This window comes from Globicephala melas, chromosome 12 (assembly GCF_963455315.2).
Source record: "Globicephala melas chromosome 12, mGloMel1.2, whole genome shotgun sequence".
Classification (NCBI taxonomy): domain Eukaryota; kingdom Metazoa; phylum Chordata; class Mammalia; order Artiodactyla; family Delphinidae; genus Globicephala; species Globicephala melas.
In genome coordinates, this window is record NC_083325.1 from 44,612,406 (window position 1) to 44,628,683 (window position 16,278).

At 40.2% G+C, this 16,278-nt stretch overlaps 1 protein-coding gene across 2 annotated transcripts in view; it reads right to left on the minus strand.

Annotated features, from left to right (window-relative positions):
• Positions 1-16,278, minus strand: part of SPTBN1 (spectrin beta, non-erythrocytic 1) — a 196,467-nt gene that overhangs the window by 163,029 nt on the left and 17,160 nt on the right. The gene's annotated exons all lie outside the window — the stretch shown is intronic.

Sequence of the window (16,278 nt, forward strand, 5' to 3'; positions counted from 1 at the left end):
GCAAGGACAATAAAGAAGTAAAGAGGGAAACTCTTTGGGTGGAGTATCAAGGGAAAAAAAACGAAAGTAGGAAGACTGGAAAAACAAAATTAATTCATAGTTCTGCTGTGGCTGGACTTCCCAGTTGTAAAATTCTATTTCTGCGTTTGTTAAATGAAGTCAATAAAAGATCTATAACAAAATATACTCATTCCTTCTCTCCCTCTTCTGATCAAGGCATTTTTATGATGCTTACTTTCAGAGAACCCCAGAGGTTCCCCACAGAAACCCTAGGGGTTCCTTGACCAGACACGCATCGTATGGGTCAACAGATGACAAGAGTCTCTGGCAGTAAACAGAGGCGGGATCCGAGTATGCTGGCTTCCTGCTGGGGGGCTGAATACCTATAACCAGGAGCTCAGACTGTGGACAGACGTTGGATCTTCATGTTCCACGCTGTATGTTTCTCCCCGTTTACACGTGGCCCTCCGCACCCATGAGCGCATCCATGAATACGGAGGGCCGCCTGTACTATGCCATTTTATATAAGGGACTTGAGCATCTGCAGATTTTTGTATGGGGTAGGAGAGTGTTCCTGGAACCAACGCCCTCCGGATACCGAGAGATGAGAATACAATTTCCCGAACAACTATTTCCATAACCGTATGCCCAAATCATTGTCCGCAATTGCTGCTGAGCACTGCTGTACATTATGGACGTACCATAACTTTATTTAACTGAGTCCCTACTATAAGATACATAATTGTTCACTATTCTCAATAATATTTTCATGAATGTGGTAGCATCTCTGTAACCTTGTCCATTATTTTGTTAGGGTAAATTTCTAGATCAGAAACTTACTGCCCTACAAAAATGGTTCCTCCCACCAGCACTGCAGGAGAAGGCCTGGTTCCCCTCCACCATGATCACACCAAGTAGGTTAAGATCACTACAAAAAAAAGAGATATCTCTAAAGTGACATCTCACTGTTATTTTAATTGCACACCTTTGCTTACTAGTGATGTGACCTTCAATATGTTTTCATAATCTAAATTGATCACTTATTTGGGCAAATTACCAACCTCTCTGTGCTTCAGTTTATTTATCTGTAAAACAGGAATAATAATTGAACCTATATCTCATAGCATTGTTTTGAGAATTAAATGAGTTAATGCATGTAAAATGCTTAAAACAATTCATGGAACATTCAAAAAAGTTTATTATTATTATTATTTATACTTTTTAACTTATTTCTGGTAAGGAAGAAATCTTCCTTTGAAACAATAAAGTTCACCTTGGTGGTTACTTTTTCTGAACAGCACAGATGAAATTATTATCACTGGGTAACAAAGAACCACTGTATGTACCCACGTGTAATTCTATAGAAGTAGACCTCCGTCTCCTTCATTTAGTTATAATATCCACTAGACCAAGACTATTTTTCTGTAATATAAACAAAAGTACATTTGAATTAACTTTTAATAAGTTGTACATTCTTGGATTTACTTTTAATAAAATTCTGATTTTTCCAGAATTTTTAAAATTTTATAACAAAATTTTATAACAACAAAGAAATCCCAAAACAGAGCTGTTAAATAAATCACAATATATATATAATATGCAGACTCTCAAACATCAATAAAAACAATGATATTTTATATGTACATGTAAAACAGGATGATGCTCAGATGAAATAACAGGTAACAAAATAAGCATATGACAATTCTATTTCTTTTGAAAACATACTTTTATCTGGAATAATACATATACCAAAATGTTAAAAGTAGTTATTAGCACTGTGTGGTGCTATTAAAGGCAATTTAAATTTTCTTATTTTCTAAAGAAAACCATGTTTCCCTTAGTTTCTACAAAGAACACTTTATTTTTGAAATGAGAAATTTTAAGTATTAGTACAGGTGGGATTCCAGTGCAGTGTGCAGTTTCCTGGACAGAGCAGAGCTGTCTGGCAAGACAAGTCCCTCTTGGATAACAAGGTTCTCTCCAGCAGGAACATTCTGTGGACAGACTGAGGAGTGGCGTCTCATCAGGGCTCCTTGAGCTCCGAACCTGAGATTGCCACCTCCCCACATCCTCCTGGACATGGGCAAAGGGCCCGAGTTGATTTTGTCTTTCTCCTGCTTACCACCCACCAATGATGCCCCAAGGCTTTCAGAACAAAGCTTCAAACTATCTGATAAGCACACAAGGCCCCTGCTTTTCCCCAGTGTCATCCCAAACCCACACACCCTTAGTTCCAGGCAGCTCAACGCTCTCGCAGTTCCCAGACTCTGCACACACACTGAGTGTAAACCCTAGTTTACACTCAGCTCAACCTCATCTCCTGCAGGGGGGGCTTCACGGTACCCCTGGCCCCATATCTAGACAGCATTCTGCACACTGGACCACAATCGTTGGCCCATTCCTGCCCACCTTCTTGACTGTGAGTGGATTGGGTAGGTTACAGCAGAGTGGTGGAGCCAGTAGACAAGTGGAGAGAGGGCTCCTTGAGGGAGAGTTGCCATGTAATAACTATAATGAAGTGCACATATATAAATTACACAATTTGATAAGTTTTGATATATGTATACCCCTGTGAAACCATCACCACCATCAAGAACATGAGCATATCCATCACTCCAAAGAGTTTCCTCACGCCCCTCTGTAGTCCACTCCTCTTGGCCCACATCAACTTATCGCCATCCCTGACCCCCAGACAACCACGGATTTGCTTTCTGTCAGTATAGATTAGTTTGTAACTTCTATATACATGGAATCACTCAGTATGAACTCTCTTTCTGTCTGACTTCTTCACTCGGGGTGATTAGTTTGCGATTCACCCATGTTGCTGCATATAACAATAGCTGATTCTTTTTTTATCGCTGAGTAGTATTCAATTGTATGGATACAACTCAGTTTATGTATCCATTTACCTGTGATGGACATTTGAGCTGTTTACAGTTTAGGGCTACCACAAATAGGTCTGCTGTGAACATTTGTGTCCAAGTTGCTGTGTGGATACGTGCTTTCATTTCTCTTGGGTAAATGCCTAGGAACACCTGGGTCATATCATAGGTCATACGGTAATTCTTTTTAAGAAACGGAACCATGGGACATCCTAATAAAATTTTAAAAAAAAACAAAAAACAATGAGCAGACAAGTACCCAAATGCACCAGGGGAATATCCTTTTTAAAGAAACATAAGAAATCCTTTTATAAGGGATGAGTCATTTTACAGTGTGAATAATCATTCTCTGTGACTTTTAAAATTCAATCTTCACATACCAAGTTTTTTTAACATCAAATGAGTCATGCCTATATTAATTACAGTTACATAAAAATTTGTACTCCCTCCACTGCCCAATTCCCCTACGGTGAGCCTTGTTCTTCTCAGGATTTGGACGGTACCACTTAACTGCTTCTCTCTCTGGCATTCTCTACAGTGGTGTTGTGAGAAAGAGCATGATGTTGTGATTATATCAGTCTTGAAGAAGGATCCTTTCTTTGTGTGTGCTCCAAGAAAAGACAGTAACCCGCTCATGTGACTTCGGGGGAGTTATATTCACTTTCCGTGTCTTTTGATAGCCACCCTATCAGCACCCGAAATTAGAGGTGAGATTGAAAAGGCCTTCTGTTTAAGAGGTCTATTCAGCAGTAAATACGACATGGGCTGAAAAAAGAAAGCAATTCTACATGGAAATATTCTATCTTGACACTTAGGCTGGGACCCTCACCTCCAACTTAAACCTATTTAAATTCAGAACACATAAAAGCATACAGTTTACAGAATATGAGTAATCTGGGACATCGGGGAGATTATGAGAAAAGTGCTCTTTGGTTCTGTCTAAACTTCAAAGGATTGGGCTTTCTGGTAAATACCGTATTCAATATTCTTGTACATTAAACTGCACATGATTTTCTAAACATAGTTTTAAAAGAATCTGTGTATAAAAGCATAAAAGAGCTAAACAGAGTCTGACAGCTCTTACTATTTCTATTAACTTTTCTGCTCTAGTTTATACAAGCCAATAAATCTCATTCTTATTCCACATGAAAAGAAAGGAAATCTACCCAGTAGTCAATTACATTTCTACTGTAGGCTAGGAGTATCTTTGCTTGAGACATAAGACACATGTCCATGTGTCCTCAGCTTGAAGACTGCTGTGATTTACATAAATGTTCCAGAAGCAAACCTTTTAAGTAACAAAAACCAAATCCCATATAAAATGTTACCAGCCTAAGTCTGAAGACATCTGCCACAGGAGTCAGTCAGCCAACACAAGGCAGTTAAGTAAGACACCTGGCAAGGAGGTCACTGGAATGCACAGCCTTAGAAACAGGTGTTAAATGAAACTCCTTAGATCCAGCAGCTCCCCTCTTAGAAATCTACGGGAAAAGGTGACTTCGGATAAAAATTTGAATTCAATAATGCTCTCATCATTGTACTTTTTATAGCAGCAAAAATACTGAAGACAACTTAAATGCCCAGTAATAAGGGACTATATGGGTACTTTACACAGCCACAAAAAAAGTTTTCAAAAAACATTTTTAACATGAATACAACACATAATGTAACAAAGTGAGGACAATTATATTAAAAAGTGTAATGTAAGGATGTGAGTGTATGTGTGTGTGCAACTGCAAATAAGCAAGACCAGGAAGAAGTATATCAAAATGTTAACAAGAGTTACCCTGGGATTACAGGACTGTATTACTCTCATAATCAGGAGTTATTTTCTTTAAGGGCCTATAAACAAAGGCTAATAGGAAAATCTGGATTTAGACAAGAGAAAAAAAAGAAGTAAATTACATAAAAGTGATTCTTCAAACCACAGACGTTTCAGAAAGATTAATTTAAACGATGCATATGGTTAGAAGGCCCTTAAAATACAATGTTCAAAATTTTACTTCACATGCAACTCTTCAGGAATATACTGACTCCAAAAAATTATTCTTACATAATATGACCAGTAATTTCTGACCAGTCCTTCACCACGAATGTTGACTACCAAAACAGTTCAAATCATAATATCCAGTGGGTAATGAAAAATTTTTTCTACCAAATTGTAATCAAAAGAGAACACATTTGAAAATTATACAGTCCTGTTGATAACGTGGGCAAATCTTCAACCTCTGAATATGGATTTGGAGACTCTTCACAATATATGACTATGTGGGAGAAAAAGTAAATCCTCACAGTGGTGGACCATGATGCCCTAGGATGCAGTGTTTCCTGTCAGTCAGGTATATTATTAGCAATTTCTCTGGATCCCCCCCAAAATTATGAACTATAAACTTGACTTTGGTTATAGCGTTTCTTGACTTAATTATTGCTTACTCTGCCATCACTATGCCCTACTGAAATTCACTCTCTTCCATACTGGAGCTCAAGTGAGCTTTGAAAAACACACAAACTCTCCTAAAATCTTTCACCACCCTCCCCCCTTCATCTTTTGGGTAAGACTTCCTTTGAAGGGGTACACGCCATTACGCCTTGTTTCATTTCCCTTCATCCTCAACATGCTCCCTCTGTTCTGGCCATAACAGAACGCTTCCCCCAAAGCACACCATCTTGTTCTCTCTCCCTGGCTTTGTACCAGTTGTTCACTCTACTTGGGACACTCCCACTCCCTAATCTTTCCAGCTAACACCATTCATTCTTCAAGAGTCATCTCAGGCATCATCCTTCTTCAGAAAGGTGTTCCTATCCCCTTGCAACCATCATCTATCTACCTGCCCACAGTTTACAGTAATTGTGACAAGGACTTGTCACTGGTTCCCTGTTTCCTCCTCTGAACGCTAGCCCAGCGAGGGCAGAACTGTCTCATTTCTGTGCCCTGGTGCCCGCAGAGAGCTCAGCAATGGGAAGCACTTGACATTCTGACTGAAGCTCCACACCCATCGATGCTAGTGAGGCAGTGGTCCTACTTATTAGTCCAATAAAACACATCCGCTACTCAGGGGAAACCCAGACATGGTCATTCATCAAAGTATCCAGTTATTTTAAAATAACTTATTCTTAATCCAAAATTTCTGGAGAGACTGCTTTTTGAGAGAATGCTCTTTTCACCATTTCAGTGTTGATTTCAAGATTGCTCGAATGTCCTATTTTCCCTTTTTGGTGGACCCTTCCTGAACTTAGGACCCTACCTAAAGCATTACCAGAAAAGACCCTTTAAATACTTTCAGAATTAAAAAGATCTGTTTATAAAATCTCCAAAAAGTTGTTTTCTATCCTCTGCATCATCAACCCAGCAAAATTAAACAGACTTGGGGTGGCTCTGCGAGATCAGCATGAATGATTAAGGCTCAGGTGCTCTCCTATTCCTATGGAAACACACAGCTAGGATTAAAAATATTTTAGGCTCAAAGAATAGACCACAGGTCCTCTCCTTGATCCAGAAAAATCCAACTAATTAAAAATCACAGTGAAAAGATCATTTCAAAGAACATTCTCTATAAATAACCCAGATATATACTCAGTAATATTTTGCAAAACATTCCCAATTAGGGATTTCTGTATGCATGCTCTTTGCAAAAGCTCTTAATCATCTGAAACTGATCAGCTCTCAAGTCAGAACTGTGATTTTAAAAATGAGTAACTTAGATCTGTACAGTGCCATGTATTTTTCAAAGTACTTTCAATTACATCACTTTATTTGATCGCATTTTCAGCACTCACTTCTCATGTCAAATCCAAGGATTAAAAGTTCTTTTTCTAAATTTTCTAAATCTAGAAAATTGGATTGTTATTTTAACATCTGGTGTTGAAGATGTAAAAGAATAACAAATGATGTAAAGATGTAAGAGTAACAATTCTCTTAATTGTTAACAGTGGAATTAAATATTGTACACAACTGTGTTTGTTCAGTGCTTAGTCTCTTTACAAAATGAGTCCTTTGTAAGATTAATAGCTTCATTAAAGTTGAAAGTAGGAAAATAATTCATGGGAAAATGTGAAAAATTCTGTTATTTTTTTCCCTATACAAAATGTACCATCTGGAGTTATTCTGCAGCCAAAAATACATCAGGAGATAGGACTTCTTTTTTTTTAATGGTGAGAGGAAGAAAGAAACTGTAAATCACAAAGAAGCCACTAGGATGAGACAACACACAACACTGAAATCTGAGAAAAGAGGTCCCACAGATCACCCTCAAAGCTCACACAAGCTAGTGTGACCACGCAGGACCTGTGACATGCCACCCTTTAAAATGAAGCAAAAAAAAAAAAAAAGGACTCTGGGAATGAAATGGGAGAAGTCAACAGAGCCAAAATTAAAAAATAAAATGATGTCAATTTCAGAAAGAAGACTAAAGAGTGAGGTAGACATCACATCTGTCTAAGGTGAAACCAGAGAGTCACTGATTCTCGAGGGGAGTGGGGAGGTGTGGACGACTTAGGCAGGTCCCTGGTCTAGTCCTCCTCTGGCTACCTTTAACGGTACCTCCCTAGTCCTCAGTTCTCATCTGAAAACTGAAGCAAGTAGTTCTCAAACTTGGCTACTCACCAAAATCACCCAGGAATTTTAAATACAGATTCCTGGACCCCGTGCCTAGAAATTCTAATCCAACAGGGGTGTGATGTGGCTGGAACCTGTAATTCTAAAAATGTCCCTCAGGTGGTTCTGATGTACATGTCTGGAAACCACCAAACAAGATGATCTCTAAAGTACCACCTCATCCTTTTCATTGCAATTTAACCTCACCGCCAAGAATCCAGGTCTATTTATTTCTAGAGGATTTCTCTGTGTACTATACTAAAAACTGAAAGCTTATGGTATTTCAGAACACAGATTTTCAATGGCTTGAGGGTACGTTTTCTACTCGCCCTTTAAAATTCAATTCTATAAAGACCTCCGAAATCCACAAGCAATAGAGGACCAGCTGCACTCAAGTTACCAGGATTGCTCCCTACTACACAAGATATTGATGAGTCAATGCTTGCTTTCATATTATTCTCCTTAGCATTTCTTTTTGGCCTTTCCAATCTTCCAATTTCCTGCTTTTTAAAAAAAGTTAACATTTCCTATCTAGATCTCTGAGCTTGAGAAAAGAGAATATACAAAATCAGGCAAAATGAAAGTGTTCAACGTAATTCAATAAAGACGGGTATTAACAAAATGTATAAAATTTATTGACAATAGGAAGAAAAGAAAATATGCCTCTTCTCCAACAGTCAAAAGCAGAGTAGACACATGCACCACAATGTTCACTGCAGCACCATCTGCAATAGCGAAGACATGGAAGCAACCTAAATGTCCACGGATGGAGGAAGGGATAAAGATGATGTGGTATATACTACACACACACACACACACACACACACACACACACACACAAAATGGAATGTTACTCAGCCATAAAAAAGAATGAAAACATGCCATTTGCAGCAACATGGATGGACCTAGAGATTATCATAAAAAGTGAAGTAAGCCAAAGACAAATATCATATGATATCACTTATATGTGGAATATACTAAAAAAACGATACAAATGAACTTATGTATAAAACAGGAACAGACTCACAGACACAGAGAACAAACTTATGCTAATCAAATAGGAATGGGTGAGGAGGGATAAATTAGGATTTGGGGATTAAAATATGCACACTACTATATACAAAACAGATAACCAACAAGGATAGCACAGGGATACTGTATAGCACAAGGAACTAAAATCAATATTTTGTAATAACCTATAAGGGAAAAAAACCTGAGAAGAATATATACATAATATATATGTACATATATATGTAACTGAATCACTTTGCCATACATCTGAAACTAACACAACACTGTAAATCAACTATACTTCTATAAAAATTAAAAAATTTTTTAAATTAAAAATATTAGGGAATTCCCTGGTGGTCCAGTGCTTAGGGCTCTGTGCTTCCACTGCTGGGAGCCTGGGTTCGAACCCTGGTTGGGGAACTAAGATCCTGCAAGCCGCACTGTGCAGCCAAAAAAATTAATTACTTTTTAAAAATAACAAAATAAAATATTACCCCCCCCCAAAAAAAGCAGACTGGAAGTGATGCGGGGAGGTCCTGATCACCTACTCCTCAGGGCAAAGCAGGCAGTGCTGCGTGATTATTATTTGTCAGTACAGATATTTAGATACTACCCTGTTGAGAACACTTACTGGCCAAAAGGGTACCAAAATGAGAAAATGAGGCCTGCAACAGGCATTTACACTTCACCCAATTTAACAGCAGACAATGACAAAATAGGAAAAACCTCAAGTGACTCACAGACCCTGTTAAGCTGCTGGGACACACACCCCTGGACCACTTACATGCTTTTGACTCACGCACTGTCAGAGCTCTTCCCGCGCTCTCCTTGTGCCCATGAACACTTCACGTTTTCTTTTTGGTGGGCTCAGAGAAACCAATGGAAATCTCTCCTGGGGAGGTGCTAATGTCCAGTGAAATGCGAGAGAGGGGGTTCAGCCTGGAGGGTACAGACTCAAGTGCCAGCCTCATGACAGCCTCTCCACCTGCGGGTTTCTCACTCCTGCAGAGGACCTGCCTGAGGAGAGTGTCCTTTGGAAAAGCCACATCCTTTAGCATACTTCATTTTTCCTCTATCCTTCCTCTTTTCCATGACCCTACCCGCTTGGCTGCCTAAGTGAGATGTCTGAATAAAAATGATTTAGGGGCTTCCCTGGTGGCGCAGTGGTTGAGAATCTGCCTGCCAATGCACGGGACACGGATTCGAGCCCTGGTCTGGAAGGATCCCACATGCCGCGGAGCAACTAGGCCCGTGAGCCACAACTACTGAGCCCGCGCGTCTGGAGCCTGTGCTCCGCAACAAGAGAGGCCCACGCACCGCGATGAAGAGTGGCCCCCGCTTGCCGCAACTAGAGACAGCCCTCGCACAGAAATGAAAACCCAACACAGCAAAAATAAATAAATAAATTAATAAACTCCTACCCCCAACATCTTTAAAAAAAAAAAGATTTCGTTTGTTCCCATCCTCTCAACCCTATCTGCTCAATGCCCCAAGAACATAGGGGCCTACATGGAACTTTATTTCACTAGAACTACGTGCCGGCACCATCCTTCTCTCCCACACACTAGAGATGAGCCAGGAGAGGCAAATGACTGAGGCAGGTGTCTCTTCAACAGAAGGGACAGAATCTGCTCTACCTAGTTTCATCCCAAATCTCATGCTTCAGTCCCTAGAAGGGCATTCCTCAGCTCTGCAAGAATAAAGCTTAATTCTCCCCTTCGCTGGCCCTGGACTCCCGGGGTTCACATTCTCCTGCCCTCAGAGTTTACCACACCCCCTTCAGGCTGGCCTGCTTTAAACGGCGCCTTTCAACAAGATGCGACACCTAATCCATCGCACCAGCTGCGGCAGAGCTTCTGGGGCCAAAAGACCATTGACAAAGAGGCTGCTAGAAATGTATGTGGCAATTTGGTACTGGCAAGTCCCATTGGATTAGCTCTATTCCAAGCCTGTCCTTCCTGTGTCAGACTTCTCAAATGTTCACGGCTCCCCACGCTGTTCTGTGGACATCCTACAGTCAGCCGAGATGTAGGCTGTCCACCAGAACTTTCTGCCATGTTGCAAACATTCTGTGTCTGCAAAATCCAATACAGTGGCCATGAGTCTTATGTGAGAACTGAGTATTTGAAATGTGGCTAGTGTCACTGAGGATCTCAGGTTTTAGTTTTCCTTAATTAATTTCAATATTAGTAGCCACATGGGGCTCCTAGCTTCCCTACCGAACAGCACAGGCTACAGCCATAGTTCTGAGTACACCAAAGGATAACGTGCAAACTTGGTTAGAATCACCTGGGGAGCTCTTCAAAGTCTCAGTGCCCATTTGGTACCCCAGATAATTAAACCAAATTCTCTGGGGGTGGGACCCATGTATCTGCATTTTTTAAATCTCTTCAAGTGCTGCCAAGATAGAGAATCACTGCTCTAAAAGGTGAAAATTTCCACCATGAATAAATAGCCAATCCTCATCCAACCAGACACCTCCAAGTACTAAGCCATTTAAACAACTAGGCCACATGTTCCACCCACCAGGCAAATCAATTCTACAACACTATGATAAACCTCAGGCTTGTGACAGCCTGAGGAGCAATTCACGTCCAAAGGCAAAGGGCCACCAAAGGAAGCAATGAGGAGACAAGGAGACCGCTCAGAAAGGAAAGGAAGAGTTTTTTGAAATAACTATCGGCACCCAAAGCCTGGCTAGCATAAGCCCTCACATAGAAATGAGTTATTTTCTGGAAAGCCACCAGTTAACAACAAAATACACCTCAAAATCAGATACTCTGAACAAACAGCTCTAACCGGATTTTTTCCTTTGGCTAATCCACTCACACACTATCTGTGCCTCAGAGTAAGCTCTCACCATGCCCATTTTTCTTCAAAGGATAATCTGAAACCTGTGCTTTTTCAGCTGGGTACACTAAACTTCTTAAATGGCAGCAATTAAAAAGCCAGCATTGGTCCAAAACCCGCTCTCTCTGGCTCACTCTTCTCCAGCAGGCACAATGGCAACCTTCACTTGCCATTAGTAATTTCCCCAAGTGTATCATTAACGGGGTGAAGCTTTTTCTCCAAGACTTGGCTCAACCGAGGCATCATACCCAGAGTGTAAGAAATGCAAACAGACACTCAGGTTTCCGTGGCCTCTAATCTTCCAATCAGCATTTCCCAAAGGCATGCAGTGCCCTTCAGGCTGAATGCTGACAGAGTTCCAAGACTGAGGCAAAAACTTCACCAGCATTTTCTAAGCAGCACTACTGAAAGTCCAAAACAGGAAGAAGAGATTTTAATGGGAAGAGTATGTGAAGGTCACTCTTAATGACAGTAAAAGCCGTTGCCTCTATGTTGACAAGTGAAATATAAATCATCCAAATTTCAATCCCCTTCCCCAAATTATTACTAAAGTAATTCAATCTCAAACCGAGTCAGCCAAGACTTCAATAAGTCACCTTAACCAACAGACTCCCGTTCAGAGAGAAAGAGCTGGCTTGAGTCCATCCACACTCACAGACAAGAGGTTCTCATGGAGCAAATGTAAGCTCTGCTGCTGTGGCAACTGAAGACTGAAGCCCATTTTGTGTTGGCCTCAGTGGGTACCCAGGAGCAGCTGCACAGTAACAACTTCTCAACTGTCCATTGCAATGGTGGATAAAAAGCGTGGACTTTTTAACAGGTAACACAGTACTTACAACAGGAACTGGACTATACTTTTGTATATACATCTGAATGTGGGTTATAGGATAAAAAGTCTCTTTCGACTATATAACTGAATCGCCAGATAAATACAAGATGCCAACTTAAAGCTGAATGTCAGATAAACAAACTTTTAGCAAAAGTACACGCCAAGTACTGCATGAGACATACTTCCACTAAAAAAGAGATGCTAAATTTCAGATTAAGTATCTGAAATTCAAATTTAATGGAGTATTCTGGTTTCTTTGTTCTTCCTAAATCTGGCAACCCTCCATATCAGTATGCTAGGAAAATCCAATTTGAGAGAGGCAAGGAAGAAGTCTAGCAACCACCCAACCATTCCTGTATCTCAAGGTCAACTGTGAAAACTCTTCCCTCTAGTGTGGCTACTAATTAGCCACCATCTGATAAACAACAGCCCCAATGCCCATCCTTCTCTGGACCACAGATGCTAATTACATAACTCAGTGCCAGGGGTAAAGGGCTCAGATAAAGCAAGTAATTAAGTATGAGTAGGTACCCTAAACAGAAGTCATTAGTAAATGTTATTATTTATTCAATAAAATTAAAAGCAAAATTTGCTATGGAGAAACAATATGAAGACAACAGACAGTAAACTGAATATGTAAGGGGTTATCATGTGAACTAAGCATCCTAAATAGTATTTTTTAAAAGAGTTAACTCTATTGAACAGTTACTATGCGCCAAATGACATTCCAAACACTTTACATGTTTCATTGCACTTAATCCTAATCCCCTAAGAAGTGAGTACTACCATCATGCCCATTTTACAACTAGAAGAAACTGAGACACAGAGATTAGGTAATCTGATAAGACTAGGGGGACCATATTTCCTGGTTTGCCTCGGACAGTCCCAGTTGATGCCTGTTGTCCTGGTACAATTATTAAAAGCACCCCCTATCATCATGCTCATGAATTACCCAGCTTGGATGATAAATTACATGGTCACCTACCAAGGACCCACAGTCAATAACTAGCAGAGGCAGGGCTCCATCCAGGTAGTGTGGTTCCAGAAACAGAAGCCAGTCACTGAAACATACTCCCTCCCAAGTCCTACATTCCAGGAAGAGGATTCCAAAAGGAGATGAGATTAACCTTTTTACTAGACATCCCGCAGGGTTACAAATCAAAGTGGGTTGAAGGCAGGGGGTAGGTGAGGGTCATGTTTTTCCGAACTGTCCTTTATCTCCCTTTAAATCATTGATAACACACAGCACAAGTCATCTGTGAGCAGAGAGAATTCCTCAGCCAACCTATATCCACATCACTGGATCTAAAAATTTTTAAACTTACTAGACTAATCAGAGTAATATTTAACTAGATCCTTTTCTATTTTGGAATGACCTTCATCTTCCTTCAGCCTGCTCTGGGCAGCCAGGGCTTGGTTGTTGCTATTTATATTAAAACAAAGGTGGGCATGCTGTATGTGCTGGTTTTTAGTTCCATACACAATGAGCTTTCCTTCTTTCCCTATAATAAAAACCTCTCTCCTTTTTAAAAAAAATCTTTGGCAAAACACTGTTTTCCCAGTAAATGTTTCCCAATAAACATTAATGCTAGTTTGATAGCAATGAAGACAGAGAACATGAGCATTAACTTGTAGGCTCTCCTCATATACATAATTATGAAATGCATCACAAGTGGTCCAAGAAGTAAGATGCCTCTCGAGGTTCAGCACAAGGAACTGGTCACAAGCAGACTAAGTGTTCCCACATATCTGCAAATGCTTCAGAAGGAAGTGTCACCCACTTAACATGGTAATTTCAGCCCTTAACACTTGAGGCTGTGTGACTTTACCTGGTCTCTCTTAGCTTATCTCCTCCTTATACGATGGAGTGGACGGACTAAGGTCTACAGGGTCCTGCCTGGCCCTGAAACTTCCAATTCTACATCCTCCCTACAGTCCTCCTGACCACGCACTGCAGCCTACAATGTGAAAACTCGGCTCCCCCACAAACCCTCCTAACATCTGGCTTCTCAGCTGGTTGGTCCACAAGGGTGGTCCCCGGAAGGACACCACTACAGGTCCCCAAAGGTGAGGAAATCAATGCTCCTCTCTCAAAAGCAGACTTACACCAAAGCTACCTTTACTGAAAGCCAACACAAGCATCTGAGGTGGTCAAACACCTGAAAGACCTTTGAAAGACAACAGTCCTGTGACCTGGCCCAGAAGCAGCCCTGTGGTGAACAGTGATATCCTCATGTCTGTCATACTCCTTGATATACTAAGTTTGACTCCTGTCATCCCCAGGCCATGTGAAAAATGTTTTTTACTGTTTATTTTTGTTATGGGTCATGAATGCTTCTTCTACAATGACACTAAAATCAACAAAAAGGACAAAACTAGGAACCATGGCTCCAAAGAAGGTTTTTTCCTGCCTCAAATCCTCACAAGTCACCTTCACAAGGCAAGTTTACTGCTGGTCAGGTCCTGATTATAAAAGCAGTGGGAAAGGGGCGGGATTGGGGCTGCTGATTTAACCGATAGTTTAAAAGTATGTTTCCTGTCACGTAACAGCAATGGCCCTTCACGTCTTTTCGCTCACAAAGGAAAAAAACAAGACAGAAAATGAAAACTGAATTCTCAGCCTGGATTTCACATGATTTTTCACAGAAACTGAATTCATCACTTAACAAAAAAAGCCGTAAGCTCAAAGGTCTGGGAGTTAGTCATGATAAAGTTCTACTCATGCATAGTTATGAAACAGGAGAAGCACTTACCTTCTCACCTAAAGCTTTACTGCATGAAGTTTACAGCCACATTTCAGTGAAAACTTCCATATTGAGATTTGTTACATATGCAGGCATAAATCCCTGGCAACAAACATCACGTTTAAATCCAAAGCCTTCTGGCAGAGAAATAAGTAATACCTCTTGACAAAAGTTGTCCCTCTGCTCCTTACCAGAGCCCTCATTTCAGTAACGTCAAAACTTCTAGAAAATTTGTTATGGAAGGTCAGAGAGAATCAAGAAAAATGCAGAAACCAATAAACAATTATATGTGTTTGGGCCATCTGCTCAAACCAATTTAGTCTTTTATCACCACAAAGATGTGCGGTCCTGGTTTGTTTACCTCTCTCTTTTCAGTGGTTAGTTTAGAACACAAAAGGGACTAAATGAAGACAAAATCCCATGGATTCAACACAGGCATGTAACCAATGACTAAAATTTTAAAACAACATTGCCTGCAATTTGATTCATAATCGCAGAAACCAGACTCTTCAAATAATCAATTCTTCTAGCAAACAATAAAAACAAAGCTTCTTCCCAGCATATGTAATAATTAAAACGTGATTCTAATAGTTTTGCTTTGTATGAGAACAGACTAGACTAGGGCATCCCAAAGCATATTCTATGAAACCCTGGCCTAAGAGAGGCTATGAAAAAAAAAAAAGAATTCCAAAGTCAGCTAAATTTGGGAAATGACATACATCACTCTCCCCTCTACAATGCCTATCGGTTTACAAAGGCTCTGAGAAGTCCCTCACTAAAGAGACCTATTACATTTTACTTCACCTAGCATTCTTTTAAATAACACATGTTAACATACTGCAAAACTAGTACTTCAAAAAACTTGAGAAGAAATGCCAAGTTAGACCATATTACCTATACCATCATCTACGTTTGGTCAGAAACTTCTAATGCTCATAATAGCCAGTCTCTTCTCTTTCTGGTCACATGGGTAGATTACACTTGCCTGCTCCCCGCTGCAGCTGGGCAAGGTCGTGTGACTAGTTCTGGCCACTGACTTATATCAGCCAGAGTTCCTAAGGGAGAAAATCATGGGGGAGAGCCCCCTGCCATCCTATGATGGACATAAAATATGAATGAGGAATGCACTTCTGTGGGTTTAAGCCACTGAGATTTTGGAGATGTTTGTTACTGCAGCACCAGCTTAACCTGCTCGATATGCTATGGAGATAAATTTTCTTAAATAAATCAATACAAATTGACTAAAGTGACAATATAAATTGAAGTGACAAAATAAATATAGAGATAGAAACATTTGAAGGACGGGGAGATGGATAGCAGAATAAGCATACAAGAATGCATCTTTAAGAAGGCCACTTTGGTCTACAG